At 44.3% G+C, this 17,773-nt stretch overlaps 2 long non-coding RNA genes across 7 annotated transcripts in view; one reads left to right on the top strand and one right to left on the bottom strand.

The window, feature by feature from the left end:
* Positions 1–76: 76 nt before the first annotated feature.
* Positions 77–5,231, bottom strand: LOC147758788 (uncharacterized). Of its 3 annotated transcripts, none has more exons than XR_015316225.1 (3): positions 1,771–3,581; positions 977–1,176; positions 77–504 (listed from the first exon to the last, which is right to left on the bottom strand). It is a non-coding gene; the product is annotated as an uncharacterized LOC147758788 (long non-coding RNA). The 3 variants fall into 3 exon arrangements; XR_015316222.1 differs by lacking the exon at positions 77–504 and having other exon boundaries at positions 1,771–1,984; positions 2,703–3,581; XR_015316224.1 differs by lacking the exons at positions 77–504; positions 1,771–3,581 and adding an exon at positions 4,315–5,231.
* A 10,371-nt stretch (positions 5,232–15,602) lies between these two features.
* LOC111255336 (uncharacterized) overlaps positions 15,603–17,773 on the top strand; it is a 44,462-nt gene continuing 42,291 nt past the window's right edge. For all 4 annotated transcript variants that reach the window (XR_015323805.1, XR_015323806.1, XR_002675433.2 and 1 more), the window contains exons 1-2: positions 15,603–15,951; positions 16,162–16,261. This is a non-coding gene — a long non-coding RNA (uncharacterized LOC111255336). The remainder of the gene's footprint in view (positions 15,952–16,161; positions 16,262–17,773) is intronic.

Here is a 17,773-nt window from a genome sequence, read left to right as displayed (position 1 = left end):
GCAGGACGAAAATTATGACGCCTGTATTCCCACGAATTTATTATATACATATATATATATATATCTTTTAGGCTACCAAGTAGGTTCATCTCGCTTTCGAGTCGTTCTGATGTTTGACGACTGTTTGCTCTTGGCGTATTCTGGCCACAATGTCCCTACGAGAACAGTATTTCACAGTAAGTACGCCGCTCCTAGGGCTGACGCGGGGGATGAAAAAGCCCTTTCCTCCTACGGTCATTTTCTGCTAAAAACACAGTGCCAATGAAAACACAGGCGCATGGCAAACAGAACTTTATATTCCAAGAAGATGTAGGGTTTTAATGGCATTCTGTTTTAACGAGTTACCGTCGTCTTGTTGCCATCATCCAACTGCCATCTTTTCCTGCAACGTGAAGGCTATTTTCAATCCATTGCCTCATTTAGCCTCGCTTTTTCTCGCTATCTTCGCTATCCTCAACGTTCCAAGCATCCTTGCTCCCTGTGTCCAATAGCATTGCTTTTCTTCTAGAGACACCACAAACACGCAACTCGCTTACTAAATCCGAATAAAGTCTTCTATTTGATCTGTTATTAGGTTTACTTTAGAGTAGTCCTAATTCTCTGTGAAAAGATGTGTTTACGCAGGAGCGGCTCGTAAAATATAGAAAACAGCATCTACGAACTGTAAAAAAATCAGCATTATTAATAAGATTCAGAAAGTGGCATGACATAACGTAATTTGACAAAAACATGAGTATTTGTTACGAACTAGGGTAAAACTAAGGTTGCTTATTTATAAACCGTACGTTAATGAAACCTCAATGAAAAACAGATATTTGCGTGAACGTTTGCATTCATAGGGACACCCTTTATTGGGGTGCTCACCCGAGGTACCTGCTATTTTGATCGCGGCTTTGGGTCAGGGCTCAAAACACATATCCGTATTTTTGAACGCTTTGTTAGCCATAAATAATGAATCTATGTCGTTATACTGAACCTTGTTGGACTCCTGTTTGATCGCGCCGCATACATCGTTATCTGGACTACAAGGCGCCATAAGTCGTTGCTATGTCCACTCGTGCAGCTAGCCGCTCTACCCATTGTAGAAGTTTGCCCGTGTCAGCGGGTATGTAATTCTGTTGACTGACAGAGGGTGCAGCATTCGAGTAGTAGCTATGTAGAGTTCCAACATGATTTCTAGAACACAGATTACAGATACATTTTCTTAGCAATAGGTACATTTTTCTCAAAAGAAATGTGGCGACATGATGCAGCCTTTACTAGAAGCAACAATTTTAATGTAAGCACCCGTAAGAAAATTGTTTTCGTTGCCACGAGGACATCTTCCGGAAAGCAGGCAGGTTAACGTTTGTTCCTTTTTGAACGATGAATATTTGCTCGCACTGACGAATAAATAGAAAGCGGTCTTCTGCTCTGTCCCTGAAGGAGCTCTGGAGAGAGCCCTGGAGGAGAAGAACTATACTAAAGAACTTCCTATACAATTTCTGATAAAGTGTAATGAAATAAAACTTCAACTAAACTTTTCCTAACCTATTCGAGCTAGTGGATCTCCTATTTTTTAGGATAAATTTAGATTTTTGGGCGTACAATCATAAAAAAGTATACTTTTAGAATTTTTTTTAGTTAATTTTGACATTCTTGTAGTAGTCGATTTTCTGGAAAAGTTTACAACCAGACACGTACTTAATCACGGTTCCTTCGACTTCGGGCAGTCGAAGGGGCTTGTCATCATGTTGTGTTCTGTTAGGCAAAAATAAATTAGTAGCTCACCTACGCATGCCTATCGGGTAAAGCGGTCCACCAAGGTGTGTCCGAACACCCTGCACATATATACACTTCTGGACATGTATGTCGGCTAAAATCATTCCTGGCCCATTATCGATCTGCACTTAGTTTATTTTGTGTTACCCCACCGCTTCTGTATGGCCTTCGATGCTAATTGCCCTTTGCCTATGTTAGATTATATCTACGTAGGCGCTCCACTCTACGAAAGCAAGACAAATATGCAAGAAGAAGCAAACGTAATCGAAGAAAATGGCTATACAATAGTTAGCATATAAGCGAGGGAAACACAACCATAATTTCTGAATTTCACAATAACGATGCATTAGTAGGTGAGTCACGTAGGTGGCCGGGTTTGCTGTCTACAGACACGCGGAAAACTTGCCCGTAGCGGCCAGACGTGCGCAATGAAGCGTCTGAGCCAATTAGCACCAATCTGCCCTCGGGCACACGCGACACCCACGTTATTTTCAAGATCGATTGTATTCGCGACGTGGTAAAATTAAAGCACGTTCTAAACCAATATTTGATTAAATCAATGTAAAATATGTACGTGCTATATATAAATGCTAACCTGTGGATAATGGTAGGAAACTCTGCGCCACCTAGGGGCGGGCTTTTTAAAAAACTTTTGAGACGAACATTTATGTAGCAGTAAATTGTGATGTGACGTTGTCATTGTATGATAATAAATACGTCCTGTCGGTTAGTATCTGGACTCTATTGTTGCGTGTGCATGAAGAATGGCTAAGAAAAAATTTGCTTCAGCTTTGCCTGTAATAAATCCTAGTTTTGCCCATCAGCAGATATATATTTAGACCTGGGTTACTTCGTAGCTCTAAGCACCGTTTTGCACCGTGGACAATAACTAAATCAGACGCTGGATTTCCGTTCTATTACGCGAGCGTGACTCGACCTACAATGCGTATGTATTCTCCATATAGCACAGAAAGGTTTGTCCACATTTCCTGAAGTAACTGGCGCTGCATTTTTCATTGTTCTCTTTCTTTTCCTTTCTTTTTCATAACAACGAATCCGTAATGCGCGTTGTTTCTTTTTCTCCATGAGAAATCAAGGTATCATAGCAAACAATTCAATTTCCGTTTCTAGATACTAAACACAGACACACACATACACTATTTTTTTCTTTTTTTTTTTTTAATTTTTCTTTGAAATAGTAACGCTGTTCACGATAATGCTAACGGTCAATGGTAGCTACGCAGGCCTTTCCGCCTATGTCGACCAACTGGGTAAGCCGCAAACGGCACCTCAAGCACCCTTTACGTTTACATACATATGTGTCATGCGTGTGTATTTGTTTGTAAGTGACTGTTAGTCTGCGCATGTGCCTGCAGTACGCGCGTGTCTTCCATTTTGCCGTTCGGTTTTACTATAGTTTATTTCAAGAGGCCGTCGAAACAGTAGCAGGATGAGCGGCAAACTAGCCCATTGCGTGACCCTTCTTCGCAGAGCCATTGGGGGAATCGAAAGCAGTCGTGGCTCGTGATGGCGTTCAGCCGTTAGCATTAACGTCCGCTGCTACCACCCGAGTGAAATGGCGTCCTCATCGCCATCGTTGCCGCTGTTGTTGTTCGGGTACCTCGACAGCGTGACCGGTGCGTTACTACGGCCGGCTATATGTTACATTATATTAGCAGCAACGAAAAAGAGACAGGTAGACGATCGAACAACAACAACGCCAATCGCCGCTACTGCTCCAACTGCGCGGTTGAATCGAGATAACGAGAACACGTCGCGGAAAGCCAATAGCCATTAGCACCAGTGGTCAGTGGGCTATCTCCGCGTTAGGTGCATTGTGGGAACAATGATTTCAATGGGATGAGGTTGAGCGTCGTGGCGGTGCGTAGGGCTACTCAAAGAACGGTCTGTGGTGGACAAATACCGAGTTATATAGACCGTTGAAATATAGATTTGAGAAAAAAATAGTTAACATCCGCCATAGGCGCATTTTACACTTTGTTTGTTGTCATATTTACAGATCTGGATAGAATCAGAGCGTCGTAGTGAGGACCGGGAAAGCAAGGCTCGTTATATGTATCAAAAAATGTGTGAGAGTAACAAAATAGGAGAATTTATGCGTCAGTAATGTCAATTAATCTGAGGCAATCATGAGGCGTAAGGTGGCTAGTATCATGATATATTACCGTTACTTAACTACAGAACTTGCTCCTCCGCCTTGGCGCAGCCATTGGTAATAGGGTCAACAATTCGCTGGAATATTGTCACCTTCTTTTGCAGGTGTTATGAATACGGACGTGTTAAACAATAGATTAGATAGCGACGTATCAACCGAGAAATCAGTCGTCAAATCGACGAAACACCTCGGCCTTAGTTAACTATTTAACAACAATAATTTGTTGGCAAAAAAGATGCTCCATCTTCACCGACTACGGTGTACTCGGACCGTATTACCACCGACTGAGTTCAACAATGTCACAATTCAATGGCGACACATATATACCAGGCTATCACTAGTGACAGTGATCCTTATCAGCTTGGCGACTACCTTACCGTAGCCAACCTCGCTGCTGTGGAAAGCTGTTATGCCGATTTCGTTGTGGTTATTATGACGCCTGCCTCCCCTAGAATGGCAACCGGCCTGGCCACCATCCGTTACTGCTTGTGTTGGAGGCTTTCGGTCTATTCAACTGCTGATCTGTTACTGCGCTTTTACGGCAACGATTTTCAGTGATTCTTTTCTGATGTTGTCGGTGCAAAGAAAAAAACGCATATCGTCAATGCAAAACGGCCAAGTCCACTTGAGCCTAGTCTACTGCTGTTGCTATTGCCGGACCTACTCTTCATTACAATGGTAAACGCCTGGACGACTGGCGATGTGCCATTCTGTCTGGGTCATACACTAATAGCACCTCCGTTGGCGTTGCTACTGTTGCTAAAACGGTATACGTGTCTCATAGTTACGTTTTACGCTGAATATGAACTCTGTTGCACCTTTTCTGTCTCTCTCAGCCGCAGTCTCTCTCAGGTTCCCGACTAGCTTTCTGTGATTCGTCTGTTGAATCAGGTCGTGGCTTTTCGTACTTCGGGACGAACGGACCGGTGACACACAGAAATAAGATTACTAACATGCAACAAGCGGCCGGCCTGCCAATTTCGATATAAATGCACGGCAGGCGAGATCGGCGGTCGCGGCAGCAGAAGTAGTACTCGCTATGCTCAATAGCAGAGGGCATTATTAGCAAGGATCTGTCAAAGTCAGCATCCATAATATGTCACGACAATCACTCACAGATCATTGGAATATTCCAGAATGTTGACATTCTTACATGCTGCTGCTGCTGCTGCTGCCGCTGCTGCCCGAACGTTACTGCCAGCGCTGACGCTACTGTTGTCGTGTTGAACGTTGATCGACAAACGTCGGAAGGCCATCTTGTGAAGGAGACGCTCTCATCCCTTGCTCTCTATCGGCTCATCCATTTTATCTATAGTTGCGTCGCTTCTTCCTCGGCGTTGCGAATCGCGAGGATCGTTCTACTAACGACGGCGATAACAACAACAACAACAGTCGTTAGTGTTGATGAATAACGCCACAGCGAATGAAGCCAAACCTAGCCTCTCCTGGCCGCAGCTACGCTAACGGAGTACGGGGCGATTTACATTCTAAGTAGGCGAAGGATATCAGCAAATTGTATGATGTGAGTACGAACTAAAGATGCTACTGCTGCAGACATTCGCGTACAACGGAACAATCGTTTGACGTCGAAGACGGTGCCTTGCGTCTTCACGCCATTGTAATGTAACGGTGCATGTGGCACGGGCTATGAGCAACAGTTACTGCTAATCAATGCTAGTCAATTTTGCTTCCTACTCTGCTTCTGCTGGCACGATAAGGACAGTGGCACAGAGAACGCGAGAAGGCCGAACAAAGCGCTGAGACGGACAAATATTCGACCGCAAAGGAGGTGATACAGCGACGCGCCGGCCTCACAAATATCCAAGTTTATAGCAAAGGATAACCGCTACTAGGCCGTTGCAGACAAGAACTTTTAGCGTCGTTTGGGACTGTTGAAATCTACAATAAAACATAGCATGTAGCCAATGATCAGACTGAATCGACAGCCGCGACTTCCGGCTCTCGGCACCGATCGCTGCGCTGATGCGTAAAATCTCTATGTGTGTGCGCCTGTGCGTATGTAAAGTGCGACCATTGTTCTGAAATTCCCGGGACCATGTTAAAACCTCCACGAGAGACCCTAGGACCTCTTTAGAATGTCCATGTTTTGAAATATCTAACATATCTATCGAAAACAGGTGTGACGCAGATACGTTGGTCAAAAATTAACGGACCTAATCTATTCTAGCACTTCCACCATATGCGTTCCGACGACTTTGCTCGCCAAGTGACGACGGGCAATAGATTTCGAAAAATGTTTCAGATATAAAGATCTATGTAGACACGAAGCGTGCGAACATCTAAGGATGCTGCAGTTGTGAGCGGATGTCACACACGAGAAGGCAGCCTGATTACTGCAGAAGGTCCACGGCAGGTGAATTTGAGAGATTTGTTTTGCTCTGCCAAGGTAGACTGTTTACAGTAATAGTACCTGTTCGATATAACCTGCTTAATTGCCGTGAAGCTTCTGCTAAATATTAGGTACTCCATCATCTCTACTAGTTGTTTACAATCGCTAAATATTTGCTACTTATAGCCGAAGCGGTGCGGAGGCAGCGAAGGGGGCTATGTTGTTCGCGTGTCAAACCTAGGCACACGTGAAATGATATCCAGCTTTAAAAGCGGGCGGGCGTAGACGCGCTTCATTTCGTGCTGGAAAAAGCTGTCTGAAGCGATGTTTAACGGCAATACCTGACATGAAACTAGAAAGATTTGTTTAGGTAATCACTGTTTACACGTTTATTCTTGGTTCTCGTGTGCACGCTTGACGGTTGACCCAACTTATTGCTAGCATTGCCCGGCCAACTTCTCTCGTTGGCCTCCGAGTTCCTCCATCAGCAACGATACAAGCAACGACAGTGCATGCTACAATAGCATGAATACATAATTAGTGGATGCGATTCGTAAAAACCGCTTTACGGTGTTGCGTCGTCGTTGAATATACTTAGCCTGCCCTCCTTAACGCTAGATCTCGCAACGACGCTGCCGCTTAAACGGTAGTCCCTCATAGAGCTACTTCTGTTGCTAGTACTGCGAATAGTTCTAAGCACGGCGTAAGACAGAGGATTGGCTGGTTTCGTCTGGGGCGGTACCATCGAATCCTTGGCCGCTTAGTCAATGGCCACGGAACCATCGAGAGACGAATCAGTCGGTTAGCAGTGCGCGTGTAGAAGTGAAATGCTGGAAAACTGCAGTCATTTGATCAGCACATAAGCTATTTCACCTCTGGAAATGTAAATACTAGTGCAGGCGCAAGCGACACAGATGTCACGCTGGCTGATGTGACATTCGAAATCATCGACGGTGGCTACCCTCGTCGATATGTCGCGTCCTTTCTATCTGGGAGCCTGTGAAGGCAGCTGTGGAGGAGATGGGTCAGGCCGATCGAATCTGTTCTATGTGTGTTGAACCGTCGACACGGTGACGCTAACATCAGCACCCGAACGGCATGCGCAAACTCAGCGCTCCGTACGAATCGAATAATGTGTAGAGCAGCTGCCACATATTAGGCTGGTGTTACATTGGCGGACGATGATCAGACATCGGACAACGCGTGCTGAGACACAATACACCCTTCTCCCTGGTTGTCGCTTTGTGCTCCTTTTTATGTTCTACACGCATATAGATGAGGTAATTGTGAGAGGAACGTTGCGACACGTGCTTACTACGCAGAACACACGTGGAACTGTTCCCCTATCAAAAATTGATCGAAGGTTTCATAGATTTGCTTAGGATACCTGTAGTCAGCTTAGTTTGAAGCTGCAACACGTCCAATTTAACTATTTCTGTAAGAACGATGACATAATAAACGTACTAATATTGTTAATGATAACTATAAAAGCTACCTTTATTTCAATGCGCTTAGTTGCCTCACTGTCCGATACTCCAGTTTCAAGCACAGAGTTCCGTTTTGCATTAGGTCGACTCAGAGCATACACATTGTACATAAGACACTAGACTGTACAAGTTATTTATGAAAAAATTAAGTTACTTGGGTCGACCTGATCGAATTAATAATGTGTTTGGCACATCTCCATTCTTAGTATTGTTAGTAGTATTCCTATGATAAGATAATTAAAATATTGTAACGCGAAGCGCTAGCCTTCAAGAAGTCTTGGGTACCATCAAGTGATTATAACTACGATCGTTATAGACTGATCCGCGGCCTCGGCCGGTGCGCGTTTTAACGGATCTGACTCGTCAATTGTAATAGCCAGCCTGAAGTTAAGTATAGCTTGCAAGAATTTTCGCACCGCAGTTACCTCCGTTCACCTTCTGTTCTGTTTCCCTTATGCAATTGCTACTTGAAAGTTGCAGCAATGGTTCCATCGGTGGGTTCATTTAACCTAACCTAAACTCTAGCCCGATCGCAAACCTAACTTTTTATAGCTATTTTCTCTCGATTTTTTGTTGTAGTAATTACATGTCGTTAACCCAGTCGATTGCGCCGCTGACCGTTTTGTTCCCGCGCACTCATCCAACATAACCAGCGTTACTTCGAGTTTTTGATAAGATCAACAAGACAGAGACCTTTCCAATTAGGAGTGGTCAACGGTTACTGGCACAGTTAAAAAACAGTTTGCTAGATTTCACGAGAGAAACTCTCTTGAATGATGACTTGTAGCCTGTATATCGCATGAAGTTTCAGGACAAAAACTTCATACGTTATCGGACGGAAGTTCTGCCAAAACTCAGCAGCGATTTTATAACTTACACAGGAATGAATGAGCGAGCAATTTCGGGTGGCGTGTGCGCTATGGAAATAATCTACACAGTAGGATAGTGAGCTTTCAGGAAATTCAATAAACAGACATGGTATTGCCCCGCGCTTGCGTATCTAGTCGGTCAAAAACAGGCCGCTTTATATCAGATTATTATTAGCGATGAGACGTTGATCTATAACTCTAATTTAAGACGGAAAATATCACGGGTTTATTCCGGCTATGACGGAAACATCTCTTCTTTAAGCTTTTGGTCAGTGTTCACCTGGGGGATTTTTTTTAGTCTATAATGTGGTTTTTAGTTTAAGAAATGTCGATATTACCTCCCTTTTGGAACGGGAACATCCCTTCGAAGCTTGATTTCGACTTCAAACAAACAACAGCAACATCGCAATACAAGAACAGACTTTATCTCACTGTATATAACATTCGGCGAAGAATTAGATAAGGAAAATCAATAAATAAAAACGGCAAGAATTTACGCTTGAACATTATTACACCTTGGATGAATAGTCGTATTGTTGGCGACGATATTGAAACTTAATCAACTGCCCACTGGCAGCATCGTCAAGGAAATTAACTAACCATTGTCCTTTTTACATATGATTTGTTTATACTGTTGTTTAATAAATATTTCGTTCGTGTTTGTCAATTTTTCGCGTTTTACTTCGAAGATGATGGACGTATTAAAGGAGGTAAGTGGGGTTTTACAGCCGGAGCTGTCGTTAAACATTGCGTCAGACGATAGGTCCTAGACCCGAATTGAAACATGGCTATACTGTGTCTCAAGTATTCACCCTCATCTGTTTCATCATTTATAGGTAGACATGTTACTATTGGACAACCACTGAAATGGTTTCATCGCTAATAGCGCTTTCGCTGCTATGATCTGCAAATGCACGCTCAGCCAGCGCTAAATTCTGAACTAGACATGAATTTACATAGGAATTAATGAAATTCCCTATAACTGAAAATGAAGATCCCTACAACTGTGGAACTGGATAAGCTACTGGGACTATTCCCAAACTTCCCTTGTTCAAGTAGCGGCGTATTCGTTTAAAAGCATACGATGCTGGCATTGTCCGCTGCTGGAATTGGCTGGTCATCACGTACCGCAACAAATCTTGCCCGAGGAAACTAATTTCCGCTCGTTTTATAGTTTTAGATATATTTCCATAGTTATCACATCACCACGTCCTTTGACGCTGCCGATCGCTATTCAAGCTAAGGCTGCATCCGGGACGATGCTAGTAATTTGGGAATGCTCTACCTTATTTTTAAAATACCGACTCTGCTTTTCGTTTTAGCGCAAACTAATCGATTCACCATCAAACGCTGGGCAGTGGAAAGCGTAAGTTTTCTTGGGTGTCATGCCAGTTGGCAGACAGTCCGTTGTGCCTCGTCCCTAGTTAAGAATGTAGCCCAAGCTGAAATGTCATTAAGGAAGGACCTTAAAGAGGAACAAGAAGAGTAGATGTTGGAAAGGGGTCTGCACTAGTCGCCGTAATGATAATAGTTCGAGTAGAAGCAGCAGGAGAAAAAAGTTGAAACTATGGATTAGCGGTCGAAACACGCTCTACCAGCTGAGACCGTTGCTGTTGCTCATACGCGACACGCCTCAAGGTTACACCAAGGCGACACCATTGCCAATGACTGCGGCAACAACAGCCGATATGGAAGGTGGCGGCGATCACGTTAACAACAGTCGCAGCATCGGCTGAACGTGAAAAGACCTAAAAAATAAGAAGCTGAGCAATATTGTGTTGGATGTTTTTTCGTCTCTACTTATTCTTGTCCTTGCTTGCCTTTGACCCCAAGCTACCCTGGCCTCCCTCCAACTAACTTCCTCACTCTGCACCCCCTACATTCTTTCTCCCTGATGCGAATTAGATGTTAAATTTTAATCCGAGCTATAGTCGGCTCCTGTTCTTTCTCCTGCAACCTTAGCTGGTAGTCCTTACGATCTTAGCCTTGGCGTTCGTTAGCTCCGGTGCAAGAGGCCGGCAGAAGCTGGAAGCCCATGTTACCAGCGTTAGCCATTACCATGGTTTCGTTGCTATAGTAACATTAATGTGTAGAAAGGAGAGCGAGTTAGCTTCCAAGTAACACTGTAGCCAAAACAGATCCGTCTGGCAAAAAGTATGGGAGCCATGCGGGCTGGAGTGCAGCGTAAAGGTGTAACAGGACATACATAGGCACACCCACAGACGATACACGGACAGACAAGGATCGTCCTGCTCTTTTGTAAGCTTTTTCTCTGTCGTAATTTTGTTCCTGTAACGCATTAGGACTATTTTGCTACTAGTATATATGTGACTAACCACTGCGACATAAGTTTGTGGTGTGGTCAGGCATCCGCAGCTTCGGAAGTTGCTTGTTATTGATTGCATAATCGTCACCACCTCTTGTGGACTGATTCCATAGAAAAACAGCAAAGGCCGCTTCGGTCTTCAGCTTAGTTCAGCTACCATCGTCGTCGTCGTTCCGATCTCGGCTCTCCACTGATAGCTCAGTTGGTTGGTTGGTTGGTGGCCGTGGTGATGGCCGTAGACAGCACGGCCGCTTACTTTAGCACTTAGCAAACAGCAAATTGTCGGGCAGACAGGCAAGCAAGCCAGTCAACCGCCCAGCAAAGAAGGAGAATCCAGGCCTGCCTTCCGCAGGCCTGGATTCTCCTTCTTTCCTTGGTGCAGGCGGTGTCGTCTTTGCTCAGCCCGTACCAGCCGGAGGACCGTTCCCGCCAAACCATGCTCCATTGCTAATAGAAGGAGGAAAAAAGGAACAAGAAGTAGCAACGGTAGCTCCCGCTTGGCAGTTTTGCTATCTCGAATCGGTACTCTTGCTGCTATTGTAGGAAGAGTGCGAGTGGAAGGAGGACGAGACCGTGGCCGACAATGACAACGACGACGGCGGCGACTAGGAAAGGGGAATTTTTAATGGAAAAAGTCGACTTTAATGAGATTTTACACTAATGAAAATACACCCGTGTGTCTGACGCTGTGCCACCGGCAGTCGCAGCAGCAGCGGGTGGCGGCAGCGGTGGTGGCCTCCAAAGCTATACGTGTGTAAGGGTGTGGGTCTGTGTGTGTGTTTGTGTGTGTGCGTGTGCGTGACTGTGTATGTGTGTGCGAGTCTGCGTGTTTGTGTATGTGTGTGTGTGCGCGTGTGTGTGTTGGTGTATGTCTTTATGTGAGTACGCCTGCCTGACTGAGTGAGTCTACGCGAGCCAGCGGTCTATCCATGTGTCCGTTCATACGTTCGTTTGTCGGCTGGTCGGTCCTTTTTCCGACGGTCCGTTCCTTCCTTTGTTCACTTGGGTGTTCACTCGTTCTCTGAGCAGCCGGGCCGGGTTAATACAACCGGGTCCCGTCAGACATGGAAAGGCCGTCGCGCAACCATTCCTTTGCTCCATGAGTACGGCAACGACGACGAAAACGATGACTACGACTGGCTGTACGACGGCCAACTACAGCCGTGCTGGCTGCTGCTGGAACGGCGGTTGTGGCACATGCCAGTGCTTTTGGGGAGCAGGGGCTACTGCTTCTGCGAGAAACGTAGAATCAGGAAGAAAAAAACTTGATTTGTTTTAAATTATCCAGACTTCTCCCGTTTCGGCGGGCCTTGCCTGACTACCGCTTACTACTGCCGCTGCAGTAGGCTGATACCATTTTCAGCCTGCTGTTAGTCCTGTTGCAGAATTCGTAGAACGTAGAGCGGTAGCACAGCTCTTGCACACAGGAAAGCCGCTCAGGAAAGGAAGCATTGCTCGCTTGCGCCAGCTAGGTCTAGGGATTGCTGGAGGGGCAGCATCGACGGCTAAGGAATGGGGTTAAAAGGAGCTGCGGAGCGACGCCAGAGCTTCGCTGCTGAAACTTCCTCATGCAGCAGCAAAGCGGTCCACGCCGCCCTGCTGTCTGCTTTCGCTTTCAAGTGTAATTTCAAGCTCGTACAAATGATGTACATCACTAACGTATGTATGTCGTACTAAAAATCAGGCGACACACGACTCGTCACCGCGATACAGGAAGAGTAAAGGGATCAGGGAATTCAGACTAAGCATTGGATTATCTCACTTTGTTTTTGCAAATCGCACTAGTTGACCTTTCTTCCGACCTATCTTAGGTACGATTTCTGTAACATCACATACAGATATTTTTGCTGTTGACGGCAAACTAAAAATCGGTAAGAGTTGTGTAGTAGGTATGTCCAGAAGCAGGACCGAAGATTCATTAGGAACGATAGTGTTTATTAACAAAGCATCACTCGATAAGTGAGCAGAATTCCGTAAGGAAGCACAATGAAAATGAGGGCTTCACTTCATTCAACTCTGATAGGAACGGTATTCTGTGAGCTTTGCTTTGATTCAATAAGAGTATTCTACGACAAGGGTGAACATCTTAAGAATCAATAGCCCGTAAATATGGTATTGCACAGTTTACAGTAGTCATTATATAGTCACACTGCATAATGGGCAGCACAGCTGTTGAGAACAGATTTTATTTACAAGTATTTATATTTTACAATTATGTTCTACATAATTCTATAATTATAATACATATTCTACCCGTATAGTAACCTCTACTAATTAACTTATCCCTAAGCAAGTGACTTTATTTGATCTTACATGGCGGAGTGTTAAATCTATTCGATTTGTTATGGGTTTTGCGACAATAGAGCGCTGATATCTTACACTTCGTGTCGGTTCTACTTGGTGTTTAGGTGAACAGACTTCCATCCGTCTACCCGAACCAAAAACCCCTTAAAGACATTTCATTATACATTATGCATCATTCAGTCATCGTCGTTTCTTGTTTTTCTCATAATTTCGTTACTTATCAATTCTACGGTGTCGTAAGTTCCTCGTTATAATAAAAGATGATCGTATAAGTTCACTTCAGCCGATCAAAATCAAGCACAGTTTTTCTGCATACGACATGAATAAAGTTCTGGAATGGCATATAACAATATAATTAAACTTACTTTTGATATATATATACATTCGTAACCAAGCCGGTTACGTCTTTAATACGTGGAGCCATCAAGCCGTGTTCCCTTGCGCAAGTTTTACTAACTACAATTGCAGATGTGTAAGACAAGTCCAGTGGATTTTTTCGTCTGATCGACTAGATATCGACTCATAGTATATTTAGAATGATCAAAGTATTAGATTGTGACTAAGAAAAACTTTCTATTTTTTATGTAGCATTCGAGCATAGCATCGCGTTTCCTAGACATATACGTTTATCGTGAGCGATATTTTTCAACTTTTATCAGATTATAAAAGGCTAACAAATTACATCTATTAGAACTCCAAGGACAACACTATAAAACCCCAAAAGCAGCGCCAAAAGACAGCGTCGAAGCCAGCCAGCCAGCCAGCCAGCCAGCCAGCCAGCTAGCCTATTCCAGGCGTTCTTCCCTCGTCGTATTTCCCTTGATCAAAGTGAAATCTGTCTATTTACCGGTAGCGTATATGTCGAAAGGCAATGCTTAAATTATGGGAACGCAGTACGACCAGGTAGAGGATATGGGAGAAAGGCACTCTGTAGGAATAGCCAACGGCTTCGTGTGGCTCTTGAACGACCCACTGGCCTGTGACCGCCGGGTAACACTCCGCCAAAATATGCGGACACTGTCGAAACCCAGATAAAACGAACGGAGGATAACATATCAAAATGAGCAGTAGCAGTAGAATCATCACACACGCGCTGCTTCTAACGCGAGATCGCAATCCAGTTAACACTTATCGCCAATAAAGACGCACTCTATTAGGTGCACTTAGCCCTTGTAGATTACTCAAAATTTGACATTGGCATAGAGCAATGCACAATTAGTTGAAACATCGATTTTAAACAGCGACAACTAGCTTAACTCTGTTCTGTTCGGTTCTGCGGTTTCTCGTAGTTGGTGCCTGCCGGCCCAGGCCAATAGTGTTATTCTTAACTGGCACTCCGAGTTCCATCTCCACCATCATTACCAACCCCAGCCCGACGTACAGTCAATTCCCTAGAGCTTTTTCTGCACAGATAATGGTGGTACGCACCTTGGCGTGTCCATGATCGAGCATCATTGAGCGATAGATCAGATAGGCATAGAGTGCTACGGAGACGTATGTAACACAATATAATACGACTCGGTATCGTTGGCAATAGTACTAGTTAGGTAGTACTGTAGGTGGCCGCGTTCTACGAGTGAAGAGGAACAACTGGCTAATAACAAGAGCGAATGATGACATTTAAGCTTTTCTGTCACACTTACTCTGCGTTTCACGTCTGCCTTACGTTAGGCGCTCAATATTCCGATAATGGGACAAATTTCGTCTTCTTCCTGTAAATTAGAATTTAGACTCAAAATTATTCATGCGACCAGACGCACATAAAACGCTGTTGTTTCTCTAATTGTCGGAACTTTTCTTTGTATTTGCTAAACGCTACACATAACAGCTAGTAGTATGAAGGTTCACGGATGATTACCCTTTTTTTTTTTTCATTAAAATAGCTTTCCTCATCGCCATTTGAGCTGCCGGAGCTGTTTTGAAATCGTTTTAGCGTTAAAGGTTTTGATTTATGATTCAAGCGTATTTGCACGTACATCGAATTTGCAGGCCGCCCTTACATGGTCACTCTTCCAGATGGACTATCGCGCACACAGCCATTAGCAACACATAGTATATATATGGAAAATATGCCTATCTGTGTGTGTGTGTGTGTGTCTATATATGATAGAAAAAAACCTTTTAAAAACGCTAGATTCCAATCTATTTCAATGAAGCGATCAAGACGCCGAAATGATTCTCCGGCAACGACAAAGATACCAGGCCAGCCAGCCAGCCAGCCAGCCACCCACCCACGCCTCTGGTCATAGCGACGACCGCAGTGCCAGCCACAATTGGAGCACGGGTAATCGTCGCGGCTGCCAGCGAGCATATAAGGCGAACGAATCCAGCCAACGGGACCGCGCGGAGATTTATCTAGCCATAAACTGTGGTCCGCCTTTAATGGGGTCACTACCGCAAGTGAAATACAACTCGCTTTTAATAGAGTTGTTCTGCATTGCACCTTGTGTGACTGACGTTCGACGTACGTTTTCTAAACGATGTGAAACGTCGACGTCAACGGCGTCGTAATATGTAAAAACTCGCAAACATTCAATTAGAATAGCGGGTATCACACAGATTAGTGCATGGGATACCGCAATAGAACGAGCTTTCCTATTGTTCTCACGCTGGGACGTATCCGTACATGCGCTGCAACGTAGACCTTACCAGTTCCCCAGCCATATCTAGGATTTAAGGTAATGTTTATAGCACAACGATGGATGTAGCTATAAGTCGAGTCACAGTGGAACAGACAACGCAAACACAGTCTGCAAAGTTCGGTCACAATTGTTTAGTTCTACCATAAGCGGGCAAGGATCGTATCAAATGGCTGTCACCTATACATTCACGAGGTTCATGTGTTTCCGTCATGGTTCAGTGCTAACGTGTTTACTCATTACATTTAGGGACACGTGCAATGGCCCAGGTCTCAAATCGTGCGTGGATACACTTCGCTTTATGCCGGAAGGGGCCAGCCACCTGAAGTTATATCCAACAACGAAGTCTGTATGTATTTAGTTAAAATATGTACATGATACTATGTTAGCTAAACACAGTATTATATTAAATAGAAAAATGATTTTGTTCGTTAATACTAAACATGCGTAATCGATCACTTGTGCTCATTAAATATATAACTTTACGACAACACAATGGAGTGTAAAGTAGTCGATGTATTTCTTTTTTTAAAGTCTTAAATAAACTAACATGGGTCGACTGTGCCAGTGTGAATACACCATCCATCCATCCATCCATCCACTGTTTACCTCCACTGATACTTTTTACAGTTCGGATCACGACTGGTTTCACATGGGGATGAGATCACGATCACATCAATTTAGCAGACTTCCGATCGTCTATGTTTAAATGTGCGCTTTTCGTATCATTTATGTCTTATATGGGTTGTTTCTTCGGCGTCCGTGGCTGCTGCTGCTGCTGCTGTTGCTATCCCATCATTAATTTCCAAGATACTCTAAGATGGTCACTTCGTCTGTCTTTCTTTTCTTCTTTGTCATTATTTTATAGTGCTTTGGCTTAGCTCCAGTCAGTGAGCGATGAGGCGATCGAGTCAGGTAAGCGAGCAGGTAGGTGTCGTAGCCCTCCACTTCATTTCGTACAAAAGTTCCTCCGGTTGTTGCCACTCCTGCCACCGCTGCCACAATCCCGTTTCTGTTATGTCTGACTTCGTCAACGCTCCCTTGCTTCTCGTGCTACAAGTTTGCTCTACCGTCCGCTGACGACATCTCCATTGTGTCGGAAAATTGCAACAGATTGTCTCTCTTAGTGACAAATCTATTTAGATAGACGCTTGTCCAACAAGACGACCGCCCGCCCGCCCGCCCGCCCGCCCGCCCGCCTGCCAGACCGTTCTGTCGAGCGCGGCGATCCTCGGCGGGATCCCGTCCAGTGAACTTCGTTTTCGTTTTCAGCTCGCCCGCCTTGTTGTCCATTCGCTTACTGGTGACGTGCATATATTTTATGTCGTTGCTTTTTTATTATGCTGCATAACAGGCAGAACAACAAGCACGTTACAAAAAAAAAAACGCCAGCCACCACTCATAGAACCATAGCTGCAGAAGACTTGTAAGGGAGGGGTTCATAAAACAAACTCGAAACATGGCGGAACATGTTTGCTTTCAATGAAGCATCGTCTAACAGCCGACGCGGCAGCACTAACAGCAGCAACACGACGATCGCCTACCGAGATGAGACATTACTTAAGTTATCGATAACCGTAAGCAACCCGGCATGAAAAATGTGCTAATCTATGGCCTGATGTCGATAACGTTCATACTGTTATGCTATAAAGTGACTGGTACTGGCGATATAGTGTTTAGTATGGCCGGATAGTTTTCCCGTGCCATAGGTCATAAATAGAGGGATAAACTAGGACGGTGACAAACCTATGCGTATTATCTAGCTGTTAAAAAATAAATCCTAATAACTACTATTAATAGCCATATATACATTTTTTTTTCTGTTAAAAAATGATAAAAGTCACACTTGCATTTCGTCGAG

This window comes from Varroa destructor, unplaced genomic scaffold, assembly GCF_002443255.2.
Source record: "Varroa destructor unplaced genomic scaffold, Vdes_3.0 BEIS01000001.1, whole genome shotgun sequence".
In the NCBI taxonomy this organism is placed as follows: Eukaryota; Metazoa; Arthropoda; class Arachnida; order Mesostigmata; family Varroidae; genus Varroa; species Varroa destructor.
The sequence above is the reverse complement of the archived record's forward strand: the minus strand, read 5'-3'. Positions and strand labels throughout refer to the sequence as shown.